Genomic DNA, 19,983 nt, shown 5'->3' with positions numbered 1-19,983 from the left:
CTTAGAAGTTCCTTACTGCTAGGTCCTTTTGGCTCTTTGAGGAGAAAAACTAGTTTCTAATAGGGATAACTTTGCTTCAAAACAAAAACTTCCTGTACTATAATTTTAGTTGTCAATTTACAGGTTTAACTCTTCTTACCTCATCATATGATTTACATTGGCTTTACTACAGCTAGTATTGTATCTGCAAAAGCTACAGTGGACATATGTAGGAAAATGGTTTGCAAAATCTTTTATTTCAGAACAGCACTCAATGCACTTGTGAATGCCCCAATGACACCTTATGGAGACACAAAGAAAATGGTATAAATATATTTTAAAACAAAAGTAATAAGTAAGAGCCATATTACTATTCTAATTAACTAAAGTATAATGTTTTTATACTTAAATTTAAATTGGTATTGTATATTAGGAATAAAACATCACCTTAAGGTGATTGAGGAATGCAGTATTAACTTTGATTTTTTAATTGCTATTAGCCAATATGCTTTGTTTCTTTTGCATATTAGAGATTTTTGGTTTGTATTTAGATTTACTTCCATTAGGCTTATTTCCATCAGGTTTATTTGCATTGTATTTGGTTGTATTAGGTTTACTTGTATTCGATTTTGTGGGATTTTTAGCAGTTATATTTTTAGTCCTTGGAGGTGAGAGCTGAAGGGTAGAAGTGCTTGCATTAATTGAAGGTGTAGGTGAAGATCCTGACAGAAGAGGTCCAACTGAAGAATGCAGAATATATTTACTTCAAAAAAATCACTATATTACTATTAAAATATCACTGTACAAAAACCATTTAAACATCAAGTATTTTGAAAGAGTACACATAAACTACAATTGTATTTAGTCTTATTTACTCCAAATGTTCAAAACAATTAAATAAAGTTAAATTTGATATTTATTCACTTAATGTAAAATCAGTTATGTGTAAACACAGTTATTAATGAGTAATTAGGAGTTAATAAAAATTGTATGACTATCAAAAGAGCACATTCCATAGCTATTTTTATGCTGTGACATAATTTTTAAAAAATTCATATATAGGTCTAAGTTTCACAAAGCTTGAAAAATAACTCTAGAAAGGCCTACTGATATCACCCTTTCATAACTACAAAACAAATAGATCTATAGTAAATGTGACCTCTCCTTTACAGGCTCATTATCCTGGATTTATACTTATTAAATGTTATAAGAAAGAGTTAAGTCAACTTTTTGCACTGTGTGAAGAATTTAATATTGAGACTTCTCTTAAAGGGAACTAACACAAAATTTATCATTTAGTGTTCAAAATAGAAAATATTCAATTATATCTGTTAGTTGACAATGGAAAGGTCAATTGCCTACCAACATTCTCATTGATCACTTGACTATACTCTCCTCATGCATGTAAGGAACAGACTATGATGAAGTCCTATGAAACATGTGCTTAGGTATTATACAAAATCACTAGGTCAGGAATCAAAAGAACTGAGGTTGAATCTCACATTATTCCTTCCAAGCCATGTAATCTTGAGTAAATAAGATATCCTCTTTAAACTTCTTCATATCTAAAATACAGGGCACTATTTGCCTTTTCTACTCACTGAATGATTGTATGGATTAAATAATACAATGTATGAAAAGTACACTGAAAGCCTCATTCTAAGATGTCGTTACAACATTTAGTATCATTATCATTAATATTATTATTATTATTAAGGGGAAAAATGAGAGAGGACTGCACTGCTTACATTAGTGTTCTGCATGTCTAGTTCCAGCATGAAATGAATGGTTTGCAGGGAAGAATGTTGGATAGCTTCTCTTGCTCTAAGTCTTCAGAGCATGGCTTTATATTATTTCATTTAATTCAAGTACCAGACATACCCACATTCAAATGTAAGTACCCAAAGCCAAATATAAATGTTTTGGGGGTTATTTCACTTTGGATTATCCATGCCTCTGTTTCCCTCCACTGAAGCAAATATTCAAGAGCTGACGGTATGTAAAGAAGTTAGAAAAAACAGATGTATGTAAGGCAAAAAGGGAAAAGCAAATTACAATCATCAGTATGCAGTCAGACATGTGTTTGCTCACTTAAAATACAATGCTGTCCAGTAGCAATACTTGCTTCTCTGAGAGTAGACTAAATGATAACAATTTCAACAAACATCTGAGAACCTATTGCTTTCAAGGCACTATGCCAGACACTGGGGATACAAAGATAAATAAAATAAGATTCCTGATATCAAGTCTTTTAGAGTTTAGCTGCTAAAACTGACATAGTTCAAAAATAGCCTATATAATATTGAAACAACCCTCTGACCCAAGGAACAGTTAAACTAGGTACACTTTTAATGAAGGAATGCCATTTCAACATAGTACCCGCCACTGAACTCAATGGTTAAAGCTTTCCTTTCTAAGCATAAAAACAATGAAATCTAAAATTAGTCAATAAAAATCTGAAGTCATTTTTAAAAAGTCATATTTAATAGATAAAACCAGGTTAGAGCTAGTTTTTATTATACAAAATGTTAAAATATAACATATTTGAACTCACTTTTGTTCCAGGAGGCAATCCTTCTAGTTGTTTAGGTTTTATAAATGTTCGATAATGCTGTGTCTTATAATCCATTTTCTCCTTGCATGTTAAAAATTGCAGTCTACATTTTGTACAATGATGTATTCCTTTTTTCTATTGAGAAACAGAAAAAAGAAAAAATAACTTTTATAACCACAAAATTCTGTGACCTGGAACTACTCTAACTTAATTTTAATGAAAGTTTATAATTTCTTATCATAGATAGTATTTTTTAAAACTTATATTACTATCAAATGTATTTGTTACTATATAGAGTCAAACATAAAAGTTCTATTAACAGGTTCAAATCGAAGTTACACCAAATGTATGAAAGCTTTTAATTATAAACTTAAATTATTTAAAAACATGATACTATGAAAATAAGCTAAACATGTTTTAATTTTAGAAAATGTCAAAATCATTTTAAAATTTTGCTATTTTCAATCATTTGACAAGTTGGTAAAGTAAATTATACCCTCTAAACTCAAGTAAATCTAACTAGATATTTCAAAGGTTAAGTTACAAAAATGGTTATATAAAGCAATGTTGTCCAATAAAACTTCCTGCAATAGCGAAATGCTCTAGAGCTTTGCTGTTCAACATGATAATTACTAGCCATATAATGGTTACTGAGCACTTGAAATGTGGCAAATGAAAGTGAGGAGCTAAATATTTTAAATTTTATTTAATTAATTTACACAGGTAATTGTGGCCAGTGGCTACTACACTGGACAACATAGTTACGGAGGCATAAAATATAAATGATCATAACCTATGTTTCAGTTGAAAACTCCCTGAGTTCCTCCTAATATCCTAGTCCTATCACATTCTACAGATGGGAAATAGAACCCAAGAGAAATCTAAGTCCCTCTCCCATAGCTAGATTATAACAATGCTAGACTCCCTGATCCAGTGTTCTTCCTACTGTATAATATCAACTGAAACCTTTACACATTTATTCTCAATAATATAAAAAATATATTTCATATACATATGCTTATAGTATATAGAAATTTAGAATAACACATGCAAAATATCTTCTTCAAAGCTGTATCTCTGCCAGATACATCACTATTTCCCTTTAAATACAACCAACAACTCTTCATAAAATTTAAGGTAATACTTCTCTGAGGTAATATACAGAGAAGTATCTAGCAAAGTTACTAGCACACAGCAAACATTTCATTAAAAAAAAGCCAGAAATAGAAATAAAATATCACATATTCAGCTGGGTGTAATGCTCAATCCTGTATTCCCAGAATTTGGAAGGCTAAGGTAAGAGGATTTCAAGTTTGAGACCAGCCTCAGCTACTTAGCAAGACCCTGTCTCAAAAAATGAAAAGGGCTGGGGATATATCTCAGTGGTGAAGTATACTTGGGTTCAATTCCCAGTACCCTCCCCCCGCAAAAATCATATGTTCTCACTCATACATTCAAGATAAAAAAGTTGATCTCATGGGAAGTATATAAAGTGGTCACTAGAGGCTAGGAAGGGTGCAGGGATAGGGATGAGGGAGATCAGACACTGGAAAACAAAACACTTTGATAGGAAGAATAAGTTCTAGTGTCCAACAGCACGGCAGGGTGACTATGTTTATAATAATTTACATATTATTATAAAGAGCTAGAAGAGAGTTATGTGAATGTTCCCAACACAAATGATAAAAATGTTTGAGGGAAATGCTATTTACCTTAATTTGAACTTATACATTGTAAACATGTATTGAATTATAACTCTATTTCCAATAAATATGTACAATTGTTATATGTCAATTAAAATTTTAAAAAAATAGAAAATAGTTCTTCACAATGTCCAAAGCAATATGTAAGAACAACATGTTAGAATAATTTTAGCTGTATCTTAAGACTAGCAGTGTAGTGCACTATCTTATATCATAGATATAAGCAACTTAACAGAAATTCACTTATAAAGTATTCAAAGAGAGGAGGAAAAAAGAGAGAAAAACTTGGCCAAGAAACAGATACCAGAACAACAGTACAGAACAAAAGTTAACTAGAATTCATTTCCCAGAACTCTTTACTAGAATCACTTACTAGGTTACCTCATCCAGCTTCATGATTTTTAAATACCACCTACCCAAATGCTTATTTGGCAATATTACTTGACATCTTATATGCTTCTCAAGTCAACATGGACAAAACTAAACTCTAGGTTTCCTATATCTCTCTCCTACCATCCTAAATCTGTTCCTTGCTCAGTTTTCTCCATAGCTTAGAATATTAAAACTCTATTCTTATTAATGCTTAAGACAAAAAACTCAGTGTCCCCTCCTCCCCCACCTCTCTCTTTAACACATTAATAAAACCTGCCAACTTCACTTTCAAGACTACTGATAACATTCCTATTTGTCATTACCTCCAACCACTACTATCATACTGGGGCAAGTCACCCAGACTATGGTTTAAAAAACAAAAACAAACAAAAAAAAACTTCTATCTTCCTTTCATGTCTTTTTCTGCCCTGTGATCTATTCTCTCCATGGTTGTTGGTAATTCTTGAAATATGCTAGGTCTCTCACTTAAAACCTTCCAGGAACTTTCCAAAGTCCTGACTCTGGGTCCACACAAATTGGCCTGCATTCTATTGCTACAACCTTATCTCCTACAATTCATCCTTCTGTTAGTTAACTCTGCTCCAGCTTCAATGGCCTCCTTGCCAATCTTATTAGTAACTCTGGTTTATACTCACTTCATTGCCTACATAATGTTACCTCTCCCACATGGCTTACTCCTTAATTTCCTTTGAAGAGGCCCTTTAATGCCCATGCTGTATATAAAAGAGCAAACCCTCCTCCCCAGTGCTTGGCACTCCTTATTTTCCACATTTATTTCCTACCCACAATACTTATCACCAGCATATACAAACACACATTCACATAAATTTATTATCTTTCTCCATTACAGTACCAATTCCTAAATCACACTGCTATATAATACCTAAAACAGTTCCTGACATACAGTAAGGCATCCTAAATAAATATTTGTTGGATGACTAAATTGTGAAGCAGAAAGCAAGAGACTAATGCAGAAAAATACATGAGCGGCAGGTACAATTTAACTAGTTCAAATGACTGCTACTTCATTCAATGCACATTTATCCAAAATCCTGAGACAGAAAACATCAATCTATAATTCCCTGAGTTGGACTCAAGTCTTATACATCTCTGATGTTGTGTACATATGCATTTTAATGTGCTAAGGGTGATGAAGATACAGTATCAAAGTTTTTAATAACAACAATGTTCAATCAAAGATATAATGATCTATTCAGAGTATAGAAAAATAACTGTACTGAATTTTTTGAGAGTCTTGAGGGATTTAAGGGTAATTCTTACTATATGTAATTTCTACCTTTAGATCTAATGCCAATGTAAAATCAACTCTGTGACAGCAGTAAAAACTAGTGCTCTAAAGTCATGTTCTGTCTTTGCCTTTTATGAGACAATGCAACATTAGGCAAGTTACTTTCACTAAAACCCTGTTTCCTCATTTATAAAACATATATAGGTTGTGAGGATTAAGTACCCTGATACCATATGGTGATTACTATATGTTAACTGCTTATTGTTCTATCTAATAAGCTTTTTTAATATATCAGAAATTCTTAAATTATTTCATAAAAGTCATATAAACTGGGTTGTTTGCGCTAAAATTACTCAAGACATAACAATATAATCTTTTAAAGAAACAATTACAAGTGAGGTTTTCAACATAATAAAATGAGACACAGAATCAACAATTTTTATTACCTGATATTGTACTGTCATCTGTTAAAAGTTTATAATTCTACTCAGTGAAGGTTTCCCAGTCTTTCATAAATAAGTATACAAATTATAAATACATTGGAGGATGCCTGATGATCCTTCTTTCTTACTAATAGATTGCCCTATCTTTACTGCTGGCTATCTACTTCCCAGGCACACCCAAACAAAAATTTTAAAAGTTAGGAACCCATGGCAAGTCAAGATGGCTCCAGGCATGAAGGTTTGATTTTAAATAACATAGCCTAGGCTGGTGACACAACTTAGTAGCACATGCTCAGCATGTGCAAAGTCCTGCATTCAATGCCCTACACCACAAAAAATAAATAGAATACATTGTACACCCCACACACTGGCTCCACACATCTTATCATTATTTTCATGTCTATAACTCAATGTAGAGCTTAGTAAAGCATCTGGGGAAAGTTACATTAAAATGCCTCAAAATAAAATAGTTTATACCTTACTCTCCCTTTTAAAATTAAAGGCTAAAGATGAAATACAGAATATGAAGGACAATGTTTCCCAAACTCTTTATCAAGAAATGTTAATAGGTATGTTCAAATAAAGAGTTCAGTGGTCAAATAAGTTTGGGAAATGATACATACTATATCTTTTGCTTGGAGATTTACCATGTCCATTAGCATATTAAAAGCTCTGAGAAGTCCTGTTTTAAAAAACAGACAAAGAAAACTGTTTAATTTTTTAAATCCAGGCATTTACCAAATTGATTTACCAGTGACAATACTGGGAGAACCCCTATTAACACCTGTTGGAATACTGTTGGGGGACCATCAAATAAAAGATCTTTCCAGAACTTCTTAAAGATGAGTGGTATCCCAGTCACAACACCAGTGATCCCAAATTCATTTGGAAATGCTACTTTTATCGTCTTTCCCAATTAAAAATTACTACCTGATTTCATGATTATCTAAAAACTGCATCTCATAGCAAGGTGAGTACCAATGGTGAATAAATTGGTGTGCCAGTTTAATTTATAATACGTAAATGCTTAATGAGTTGGAAAAACTTGATTATATGATCAGGTGCAATAAATCCATTAGGTTCTGATTTTGACAAAAACACTGTTGTATCAACATTTTTAGCATAAACAGGGATAATTTAAGTGCTTCAGGAAAAAAAACACAATAAGCATAACATCAGAATTCCAAGCACTAATGCTGAGTTCCAAAAATTACACAGCAGAACTGGCAGAAGTAATCCAGGAAAGAAGTTAGGATCTAAACACAGTTCTCTGGCAGAATTCATACATCAATCCATCAACAGCTTCCTTTGCCTTGTAGCTGTAAAGGATGAACCTAGGTCAATGACAACACATTTTCTCATAATAACAGAGCTTTGGAAAGTGGAAATAAAGTTTGAAAAGGAATAGGAAAAGAAGGTTATGTATCCACAGTCTTTTTTTTTTCTCTCAGTTCAAACTCCTTCTTGAAAACTCCTTCAAAATCATTTCCAGATCTACTCTTAGGACCTAACTATCTGCCACTTGCTTTTTTCACTCACCTTCTCTCTTGTTTTTTTCCCCTTCAATCATTGGTTGCCTATTTCTAATCATTTTTCACAATTTTATTTATGGTCTTTATTTATGGTCTACACCATCACTGGAAAGGAGGTAAGGAAAGAACTGGAAGTTTCACAAATAATTCAACATAAATTATAAATTTAATTGGGTTATTTGGAACAACTCTGCTTCATTTGCAGAATAAAACTAATCAGTGTTTCAAGACTTAACCTGTTTTTCATTAAGATAATATGAACAAACAGGAATTAGAAAATCTCACCTCATGTTTCATATAATGATGCATATAGGGTGTTGCGATTTTAATAACTTTCAGGCAAAAAGGACACAACAATTTCTTAGTGTTTTCATGGGATGTTCTAAAGTGAGTTTCCACATCAGAAAATGATGATGATCTATAATTGCAAACCTAGAAATAGAAAGAAGGTTTTGTTTGATTCAAAAATTTATAACTGATGTGGAATTACAAAGCAAATTATGGATTATTTGTTTAGAAGAACACTGTGTAGTACTACTCTTGCTGATTCCTATACACCCAAAAATTCCACTAACAGAAGCACCAAAAAAAAAACCCAGAAATTATCTTTCAAAATTAAAGAATTCTTCTCAAAACATAACTAGGTGGTGTGCTTTTTAGCAGATCATTCATCAATCACTGCCTTGACTGAAATTTTCGAGTTTTGGCACCTCCTGTCCTATAAAGTGCTTTTTCTGCTACAAAAACAGCACTCTTCTTTAGACTGTAAATGGACCCCACACTATGGTGGTGACAATCAATCTTTTATTTTTTTGTCTTCCTATTCCTTCAAATTCTGGAAAAATACTGGTCACAAAACATTAGCTAGGGTTCTTTATAACTAACAGCATTTCAAATTTCCCTTGTATACACTTACATTCTTCCCTATATGGTAAGACATGTCCATCTGTATGTCTAGCTGGGCTCTTCTTTGACTACCACAGATGTAAGCAAGCAACAGTCTGTGGGCCAAATGCAGCTCACTGCCTACCCCTCATATAATGAATGAGTTATGCCTTCCACTAATAAATTATTTATAAGAGGGACTTTAATTTTGGTAACCAATTTACCTAAATGATTAAAGAATAAAACACTGATATATTTTATGACACATGAAAGTTTTATGGAATCAAATTTCAATGTCTATATATAAAATTTTATTGGAACATGCCCTTGTACTACTATGGCAGAGTTGCTTGTTTCCAACAATGACAGTAAACCATCAAAACCTGAAATATTTCCTGAAAAAAATGTATTGACCTCTGGGTTAATGGGCTTAAATCTTGTAGTTAAAACACAAACACACCACTTAAAAGAACACAATAAAAATGTGTATGTACCTGGCAGATATATGGCATTTCACCGGGTTTATGATTATCCTTCATATGTTGTAAAAGAACATGTTCTGTTTCAAATGATAATTCACAGATTTTACAAATGGCTAAAAGTGAGAGGGGGGAAAAGGTATTACATTTTAAGATATAAAAAATTATTTTACAAATTTATATAAATAGTGGTAGTAACAGCAGCAGCAGCAGAAGTGATCAATCATATAGTTTGTTAACTGGTTGCCAAGCACATTTCTAAACACTTCACCTAAATTAACTCACTTGATTCCTATAACAGCATATGAGGAAGGCATTTCTATTATCCTCATTTTTCAAGAGTTTATATCTCAATTCTTATAGCTATAACAAAAGAAGAATCTGGTATTTAAACTCAAGCTACTTAGCTTCAAAATCTGATTTTAACTACAACCGTAGTTACTTAAAGTTTAAATGAAGAACACTGATTTCACATTTGATATATAGGATTTGAGGCTTCTGAATCCCCAATATGTAATGCCCAGATTATGTCAAGGCAATTACTATAATGAATTACTTGCCAGAGGGACTTTAATTTTAGTAACGAATTTTATTACAAAATTTCCAAAAGTTAAAACTTAATTTTTCCATTTTGCCCCCAAATTCCAGAGTTTATTTCTTATTTTTCTTACAGAGTTACTCAGGTTTTCTCAGAGTTTCTATCTTCAAATTCAATAATATTCAACATTTAAATGAAACTGCAACTTACTAGAAAATTCATGGGGCGTATGTGTACTTTCAATGTGACACTGCAGCTGAAATGGTGTGGGAAACTGACGGTAGCAGTGCTGGCAGGTGGAGTGGTTTTCCCAGCTTTCACTGCTCTGCTTCTCAAGTTCCAAATGATGTTTCATGTGGTTCATAAACCTATAAATGATTGTCAACAGGTGCAAAAATTCAGATTTTAAAACAAAATCTCACCAATAAGTCTCTGAGTCTTAATCTTAAAAATACCAAGTATTACTCAAAATCCAAAATGTCTTAAAAGTCCTCTAGAAAAGAGTATATTTTAAATATTGCCTTTTCAGTGAATTTTTTCAATTTATTTCAAAATATCAAAATATCACTCATTTTCTAACTCAATCATTACTTCAGATTATTTTTAAAAATTTAAGGTAAAAGAGCAGGCTTGTTTTTTATACCTTAAATACTATTTTTAGTTTAAAATAAAACACTGAAAGAAAGGAAACCCTACCACCAAAAGCAGCTAGAGTCATGAGAGAAATCTTTTAAGACTGTGAACACATATAATAGATTCCAGCTGCTTAAAAGACAAATTACTGGTATTTTTACTTGTGTCTTGGTTTCTAAATGTATGTAATAGCAATTTTAATGCCTACAATTACAAGAACTTTTTTTTTAAATGATACTGGCTTACTGTTAGCACATACTGTTTATTTTAACTTGCAGACTGTGCCCTTTATAAGAAAGGTCCATTTTTCAGTTTTACATTCTGTTATCTCAGCTTCCCTAAAAGGCTCCTTATGAAAAGGAACTATGACTTTCAACAGCAGAGAGTGTAGTATAAATGAGAATACTTATTTTGAAGATATTACTGAAGCTTTTTGCTGATTTTGAAAATAAAAGTTACTCAATCAAAACAACAATTTTTGGACTGGTCAGCTATTTACAATTACTCATTTTGAAGCCCTATAAGAAATAATCTTGCAACTATTAACATTGATGATAACGTCATGAATCTGGATAACTATCATCAAGAAGGTTATAACATATGTCTCTTTTTTTACACCTCTACCACACTACTCTTTACAGCAAGTTATGATACACCTTAAAATATCTTTCTTCTTTGGTTTTAACACAAGCTCTACAACACCTACCAAAAAGTCCTAGTCTTGGTTAAGTATTTACATATGCAAAGCCAATATCTTTTAGTTCAAAATCATTAGCACTAAGTATATTTATATAAAGAATCCTTTAATCAGCTAGTTATTTTTCTCAATTATTAAATAAGCCCAATCTGGAGTTCATATTTTTCAAATGAACAGATGGAAATGGGAGAAACTAAAAGGGCAAATTTCTTGGAATCATGTTCACAGAATGAAATATACCTGTTTTCATTGATAAGTAAGGGGTAAAATACTAATATCACAGTATGATAATAACAGAACAGAGTAGAAATCTTGACCTGTACGTTTCTTACCATCCTTGAAAAATAATTTGCCTTCCCAGCTTTACTGGAAAAATTAAAAGCAATGTTATATAATACACTTAATTTTGGTTATGAGGTACTTTACTTTAAGGTTACATTTATCAGATAACCAATATATTTTAAATGCTTAATCACTGGATGTTATCAAACGGAGCATGCTGAAAATTTCTAAATATTCTGATAATATAGACCTATGTCTCCTGAAATAATTCCTGAAAAAAGGAATTTCCCATTTTCATGTTTGATATGAAATGGAAATGGCTAATCTTAAAAGCAAAAAAAAAAACTTGTTGCTCAAATAATTTGTAATATGATATGTGTCATATTTAATTTTCACAAGGAGCTTAAATAAGTGAATCACACTTCCATGCTTATCATTGCATCTATTTTTTTTAAATATATGTATTTTTAGTTGTAGTTGGACACAATACATTTTATTTATTTATTTATTTATTTATTTTTATGTGGTGCTGAGGACAGAACCCAGGGCCTCACAGGTGCTAGGCAAGCGCTCTACCACTGAGCCACAACCTCAGCCCTCATTGCATCTATTAACATGATTTCTGACATATTTTACTATTAAAATGGTAAAAATATGTAAATAGGTGGTAGAGTTCTATTATAGTACTGTTTCAGTGTTATATGTCAAAGCACAACTTCCCCTGTGTTAAAGAATGGGGACCACTAGCTCTTGATGGCAGTTAACAGTGTCACAAAGGAGGTAAAACAATGAGAAAATTCATATGATATAAGATATGGGAAAGAACTTGGAAAAAGTTCTACCATAAAGCAACCATTAATGATTATTATAGGAGTATATCAGAGAAGACAAGAAAACAAATAAATGCTGGGCCCAGACATGAAAGTACGTGCTTAAAAATGCTACAGGTGATAGTTATAAAGAGTAAATGGAATATACACATATACATGTATGTTTGTATACACAAACACACACATATCTTGTCTAAGTACACTGATATCTGCAACTTACTTTGAAATTAATTTAAAAGTCAGATAGTCTGAAGGAAGAAAAATATTATAAAGCAAGTACAGTAAAATATTAAGAATAAAAGTTGTAAGTGTAGAAGTGTCCAATAAGACTTAAATTTTTGATGAGTATTTGAAAATTTTTATAATGAAATGGTAGAAAGTAACCTTATATACTATAAATGTCATGCCATATAATCAATGAAAAATACCATTCAATATATCTTGTTATTTTGTTCTTGTTACTCACTTACATAAGATATCTTTATAGTATGTCATGTAACGCAAAAATTTCAAAGTAAGTTTCTAAAATTTAAAACATTTATGTACACCTCTTCAAAATTTCATTGAGAATGAAATCTCTAATTGTTAAAGGTGTCAAATTATAAAATCAAAGCAGACACATCTCCTAGAAATGGTATATCTTTAAAACACATTTTTTTTGGCTGGGCTTAGTGGCACATGCCTATCATCCCAGGGGCTTGGGAGGCTGAAGCAGGAGGATCTCGAGTTCAGAGCCAGGCTCAGCAAAAGTGAAGTGTTAAGCAACACAGTGAGACACTATCTCTAAATAAAATACAAAATAGGGCTGGGGATGTGGCTCAGTGGTTGAGTGTCCCTGAATTCAATCCCTAGTAACCCCATCCCCCAAAATAGATCACTTTTCCCACTAGGTAAATGTTCTTAATATGAATTGAAAGCTTTGAGCATTAAGATTAGCATAAAGAAGTTCAAAACTGGACACTTTTGAAGTGCTTTCTCTTATAACTGAAGAAAAATAAAATGTAAACTACCTAAAAGGTTCACTGCTAAAACAAAATGAACTTATTTTTTTTCTTTTAAGTTAAAATAAACTTTGTACATCTTAAGAAATGTGAAAGAAATACAAATAAGTAGATCCTGGTGTCAAATTCTAAAATACAAGAAATGACAAAAGCTTTTCAACAATGAACAAACAAACAAAAAGTCTGCCTTTGCCTAAAGTAGAAAGTATTAGAATTCTTTATCTAGAATAGCATAGTAAAATGTAACCTAAAGATACAACATTTATATTTGTAGCATTTCAATTTTCAAATAGAAATAAAAATAAATATTTACATACCTAATATTATTTTTTAGAATTTTCAAGCAACTGAAGCATTTAAAGGTTGTGTGAGTCTTCTGTTTTTCCTGGACATCTCCTTCATGTTTTCCATAATAAAAGTCATTAACTAACATGATCAATTTTCCTTTCTCTGAATCAATAGTCTTATTTGTATTTGCTGTATTTGAAAATTCTGTTTTAGCCAGTCCCAAAAATTTATTTATCATTTCTGGACAACAATACTGAAAGAGAAAAAAATTATAAGCCTTATTTAAAAAAAAAAAAAAGCAAAAATTATTCTGTGGTTACAAGTAAGGTCAGGCTATGTAAAACTCTGCTTGGTAAGACATCTGGAAAAATAGTCACCAAAAATTTGTGGTGCACATACATATTCAAAAACACTCAAATGACAAACACTTATTGTCTTAATAAACAAAAAAAATTCAAAAAGAAATGAAAACCCTTAAAGAGAACTTGGCTATAGATGTAATAAGCATTCCTTTGCAATTTATCTGTTCAGGTGTAACTATTTAATAATAATTTGTTGCTCGGTCCAAAATTATTCATTTCACATCTATTTCGAGAGTACAGAAAGAAATATTTCATATGCCTTGATGTATATTTTTAATTAACAAGTAACACAAAAAAAAAATTTGTAAAACCTTAATGGAACTAGACTTTGACCCAACTAACCTGCTATTTCTTAGACTCAAGGTACTAGAAAAGGTATGGAATGCAAAGGTATATAAGACTAATCTTCCTTCTTAAAAAAAAAAAAAGAAAGAAAAGAAAAAAAATCCACTTTTTTACATTAGGTATAAAAGAAAAGTGTTTTTACACCTTAAAACCTAGAATGCTAAATATCTGAAGAGGAAACTTACCTCTTCAGGAGTAAAATCACAATGTCACATAAAATGATTTTAATATGGAATTTGTTCATATGTGAGCTTTTCTTTTTCTTTTTCAACAAGATAGAACAAATTCTATCTTTTATTTATTTATTGCACATAACATTCAGTTGTATAGTTTTTACTTAAAGGGCAAGCTCAGGAAGATGTGCATTATAATATTTGTTAAAATGCTAATTCCTGGGCCTCACTTCAGAACAACAAAGCTACAATGTCCAGAGATAGGGCCTAGAAGTTTATATATTATCTAATTTTTTTTGATAGTTGTAGATGGACAGCATGCCTTTATTTTATGTTTATTTTTATGTGGTGCTAAGGATCGAACCAAGTGCCTCATACATGCTACGCAAGAGATCTGCCACTGAGCTAGAGCCCCAGCCCTAGAAGTTATATTTTTTAACAAGTGGTAATTCTTTTACAACTTAAGTGTTTTCTATATGTGTTATGTGTTAAACTGGCATCAACATAAGAAAATTTTAAACTCTTAATACACCTATTTCATTTCTAAGATAACAACATCCACTTCTACCACATGTAAAATGTTAGACAACTGGTGGAACACTCTGTATTACAAGGGACAGTGGGCCTTTCTGGTCCAAGACAGACTTATAACATTTCTTTCAAGATTGCATTTTACTTATTTTGTTTTACTTATCAATTTATAAATCTGAAAAGAAAAAACATACACACACACACACACACACAAAATCTAAAATAGATACAAAGAAAAAAAACACTAAGTAAAATGAGCCACAAATAACTGGTATAACTAACCTATGTTAAGGAGTTGAGGTTTCACCCATATGAAAAATTAGGACAAATAGATTAGTTCTCTAATACAACATGAATCTCTGTAGTTTTCCATTCAGAATAAATTATAATTGAAATAGAAATACAACATAAAAAGGGAGGTAAGAAAGATTTTGCTATTTATGTTCCTATATTCTTCTTGCAATATCACATAATATCTGAGATCTCAAACTTAGGAAATTCAGACTATTTCTAAGGAGTTTTACAAGACTAAGTTCCTTCTTTTAAAAAAATGCTACTTTCTACTTTAAGGATAAATGAAGAAAAACATGGTAAGGAATAAAACAACTAGCATTATTGGAAAAATTACTCAAAATGTGTATCCTCTTACTACTACTAATATATATCACTGGCACCATTTTGACAAACAAAACTCTTCACTTATTTGAAGGATTCCTTGGAGGAAGATCTCAAACAATGAGAAGTTATAATGCACAAAAATAAATAATAGAGAAAAGTCTTCCTAATAAGAAATGCAGATTATTTTGTGTCCCAAACACAAGATCTGGCTTTTAGTAGAAGTTATTCTGAGTCATATTTAGCACCTGATTATTTTCTGAAATCTACAAAATAGTTTATGAGAGAGTATGTTGCAAGGTTTATATTCTCCAGAAATGTCTAATATGAAATTAAAGTTGACCTAGAGTAATAAATTACTATATATATATTTATATGTATATACATATAAAACATATAATCAATTACTTGCTGTTCTTTTTTTTTCTTTTACAGAAAAGACAGGATCAGATTTTTAAAAATTAACATACAAATCTTGTTCACAGTAACTTTAAAAAATTGTTTTTAAATTGTAGTTGGAAACTATACCTTTATTTTATTTATTTTTATGTGGTGCTGAGGATCGAACCCAGCGCTTCACACGTGATATATGAGTGCTGTACAGTGAGCCACAACCCCAGCCCTCACAGTAACTTTTTTTAAGCAATATTTAAGATCCCTATGAAAAACAGCTGAATAATAAACTGCTGACAACCAAACGTGGACAATGGCTATAGTGAATGAGGGAGAAGGGAAGGAGCAAAATAGCCTACAGGAGAGAAAAAAAAAGACAGGCAAGAAAGAAACTTAAGAAATGAGCACTAACGACTGTGAACTATGGTCCAAAACCAACTGGTTATCTTTTGTTCAGCTCCCGAACCCTTTTAGTTCTCACCCTTTACTACAACCTTTCACACAGCCTTTATTTTCCTGGGCTGGCTAGTCTACAAATATTAAATGCCTTTAATGCTATTCTCATCTTTACATTTCCCAATACATAGGTCATCTTCCATCGCTTTGTTAGTGCCCTAAAAATTTAGGTAGAATTTTCAGAGCAAAGGATATGGAATGCAATTTTTAAATATTAAAATAGGACTTCTCATACAAACATCCTACATAAGTCAACATTTCCCCACTTATAGGAATTCATCCAAAAGCCACCAACAACCAAATTCCACAAACCCGATTTTCACTGAAACTTAGATCCAGAGAAAATCCAGAGACCACAATATACAAAAGCACTACCCAAAGCATCCAAGAAATAAAGCATGTAGTCAGAAGGACATCAAAGACAAAAGAATCCAAAAGATTTTAGAAAGTGTCAGTAAAGGGAGTTGGGAATATAGCTCAGTGCTACTGCACTTGCCTAGCATATGCAAAGCCCTAAGTTTGATCCACAGCACCATAAAAGAAAACAAACAAACAAACAAACAAAAAAGCACCACCACCAGCAACAACAACAGAAAAACAGAAATATGACAATTTAAATATATATCCTGAAAGAGGTGACATGATAGGCATATCCTGAAGTGCAAGGATAGATAGATAGATGATAGATAGATAGATAGATAGATAGATAGATAGATAGATAGATTGATAGATAGGCAGGCACGCAAACGCAGATATAGAAGCTGGTCAAGAGCATGGCAGAAGAAGTAACCCAGACCTACTTTGGAAAAGGAAAGCTGAAAAGGCAGTGCTATAGAAAGAAGCAGACACACACACTGCATTTGCAGGAAGTCTTCTGCCAAGCAAAGAATTATATAACCCAACTAACAGGCTGTGAGACTATACTAGAAATCTAGGCTCTCATCTAAACAAAAATACTTTCAGATAAAAGGAGGCTAATAACAGGAATATATACAATTCTAGCAAAACATCAGGAAAATGTTATTCTGGAGCAGATGTAAGAAGAGACAGCAAAGCTGAGGAGATGTGTCCCCATATGGGTTGCTTTTAAATCTCTCTAGAGCCTATACTCTAGTCCCAGGCCCATGGAGCCCACAAGAAACTATCCACTGTTTGAGGGTACCTTCTTCTCCATTCTACCCCCTGAGGCCATTGATGTAAGTGACCTCTGAACAGTCTCACACAACCAAGAAGTTTTCTGCCATTCAGTGACCAACCAAAGCCTGTTGGGGCAACATTTGGAGCTCCAGGCCCAGGTTTGGGGTAAAGCAGCCACACAATTAACGAAGAATATAACACTGCACCAGGTCTTTCTGTGGCTGCCCTAGCACAAGACTGGTCTCTTGCTCAACTTCAATTAGGACCCTCACCAACAACAGGTCATCTCTTAGACCTGGAAATCTGTCATCTCTACCATGAAGACTGGATGAATTTAAACAATTGTTGACCAGTCTGACACTTCATGATCCTAACATCTCTGGTCCCAGTAAGAATGCTAAAGCACTGCATGATGTTGCTGAAAACTTAAAGACTGGGTTCTGAGAAGGGGAAAAAAAGAGGCTGAATACCTAGGTTTCCTCTTCCTCTTCCCTGTGCACGAACACAAAACATGCCCTTTCTACAGAAATAAACTTGCTTTAGAATCCCACCTCACCCCCAGAGAGAGATTAAGAAGTAGTACATCAAGGGAAAAAGGAGAGGGAAAAATGAATAACAGAGAGGTAAGATAAATTAGAGACAAGGATAGTAGTAAACAGATACTGCAAAATAAAAGAAGGGAAAGAGAGGCCAGTAATGAGAAAAGCAAGGTTTAAAAAAAGAGAGATTAAGATTAGAGAGAAAATGACAGATATAGCATGCAAAGGAAAATTCATTTTGGACATACAACTTATGGAATAAATATTTTAAAATATAATTCAGGAAAACTGTGCTAAAACAAAGGAAGACACAAATATAAAGGCAAAAGAATACAATGTACACTAGAGAAGACTAACTCAAACTTTCTATAGTAAGTTATGTCACTATAAAATTATTAATCTTAAAAATATTAGTCTAATATAGATAGATAGATAGATAGATAGATAGATAGATAGATAGATAGATAGATAGACTGGGATGTAGCTCAGAGGTAAAGTGCCCCTAAATCCCCAGTATCAAAAAAAAAGAAAAAGAAAAAGAAACTTATTACTTTCTAGATGAGACCCTCTGCAATTTAGTGAGACCTTGTTGCAAAAAAAAAAAAAAAAAAAAGAACTGGAATGTAGTTCAGTGGTAAAGAGCCCCTGAGATCGATTCCCAGTACCGAAACACAAAGTAACAAAAAACAAACAACAACAAACACTGAACACTAGAATCAAAAACAAAACACTTTTTTGAACATTTTAAAATGTTAAGGATACATTCATGATACAGTTATGAAAGCTAGATTCTTCTGTATCACAAATATCTGCTAAGTAATGAAAGATATGGATTGAGATGTGATTATATATCTAGGACAGAATAAGTGAAGATAAGGATATGTAAAAAGTTTTATCAGTGGATACTAAACTACAGTTAGATAGGAATACAAGTTCTGGTATGCTATTATTATATAGTAGGGTGTCTATAGATAACAATAATGCACTGTACACTTTAAAAAGCCAGAAAAAGGGAGTGGGGATTATGAATCAGTGATAGAGTGCTCACCTGGTGCGGGTGAGGCACTGGGTTCAATCCTCAGCACCAGATAAAAATAAATGAATAAAAATAAAGACATTGTGTCCACCTACAGCTAAATTTTTTTCTAAAAAAAAAGCCAGAAAATTTAAAAATTTCACCATAAAGAATTGATAAGTGTTTGCAGCGTAAAACATTAAACAATGGACACATATCAAAACATCATACCCCATTAATACGTAAAATTTTATGCTTTATGTACCAGTCAAAATTAATGTAAATAAAGACTAAAATTATAATGAATACTCTGGAAAAGTTTATATGACAAGCAAATAATTTACTTATTATTTTTAGTGTACCTCACTATCTATAGTATATCTTACTATATCATACAAGTATTTTCAAATTTCTACCTAATAGTAAAGAAAACAACCTACAGACATTTTTGCTAAAGAAAAAAAAAAGTATTCATCAGCACTTGGGCTTTACTATAAGAGGTATGGTTAAAATACCAATTAACTAATGATACAATGAGAAAAATGTCTAACTTTAAGAAATTCCTAAAGAATAAATGAAATAATGTATTTATTTAAAGCTTAGTTTTATGTTTGACACATGGAATCAAATAAATTATTATAGGATATTTTAATATTTTTCCATTGGGAAAAAACATTAACTGTGATATAATGAACTTTGATTTATCAAAAACTTCTATTTAAGTTTTTTTTAAATTATTGATCTAAAAATTACATTATTTTATGGAAATTATATTAAATTTTAACTGAAATATAAAAACATAAAAGCTAAAAAGTAAAAAAAGTCCCCAGTTTTCTATTTTTTAATTTTTATGATCAACACATTATATTTATACATTTTTGAAACAATGTGATTTTTTCATTTTTATGATGCAATTGTGTGAACACAATCA

At 31.9% G+C, this 19,983-nt stretch overlaps 2 pseudogenes; one reads left to right on the top strand and one right to left on the bottom strand.

Annotated features, from left to right (window-relative positions):
- The window catches only part of LOC143410698 (zinc finger protein 280D-like), a 51,446-nt pseudogene that overhangs the window by 1,947 nt on the left and 29,516 nt on the right, over positions 1-19,983 (bottom strand).
- On the top strand, positions 17,486-17,942 carry LOC143409858 (ran guanine nucleotide release factor pseudogene; annotated as a pseudogene).

Source organism: Callospermophilus lateralis, chromosome 11 (genome assembly GCF_048772815.1).
Source record: "Callospermophilus lateralis isolate mCalLat2 chromosome 11, mCalLat2.hap1, whole genome shotgun sequence".
Taxonomy (NCBI): Eukaryota; Metazoa; Chordata; class Mammalia; order Rodentia; family Sciuridae; genus Callospermophilus; species Callospermophilus lateralis.
The sequence above is the reverse complement of the archived record's forward strand: the minus strand, read 5'-3'. Positions and strand labels throughout refer to the sequence as shown.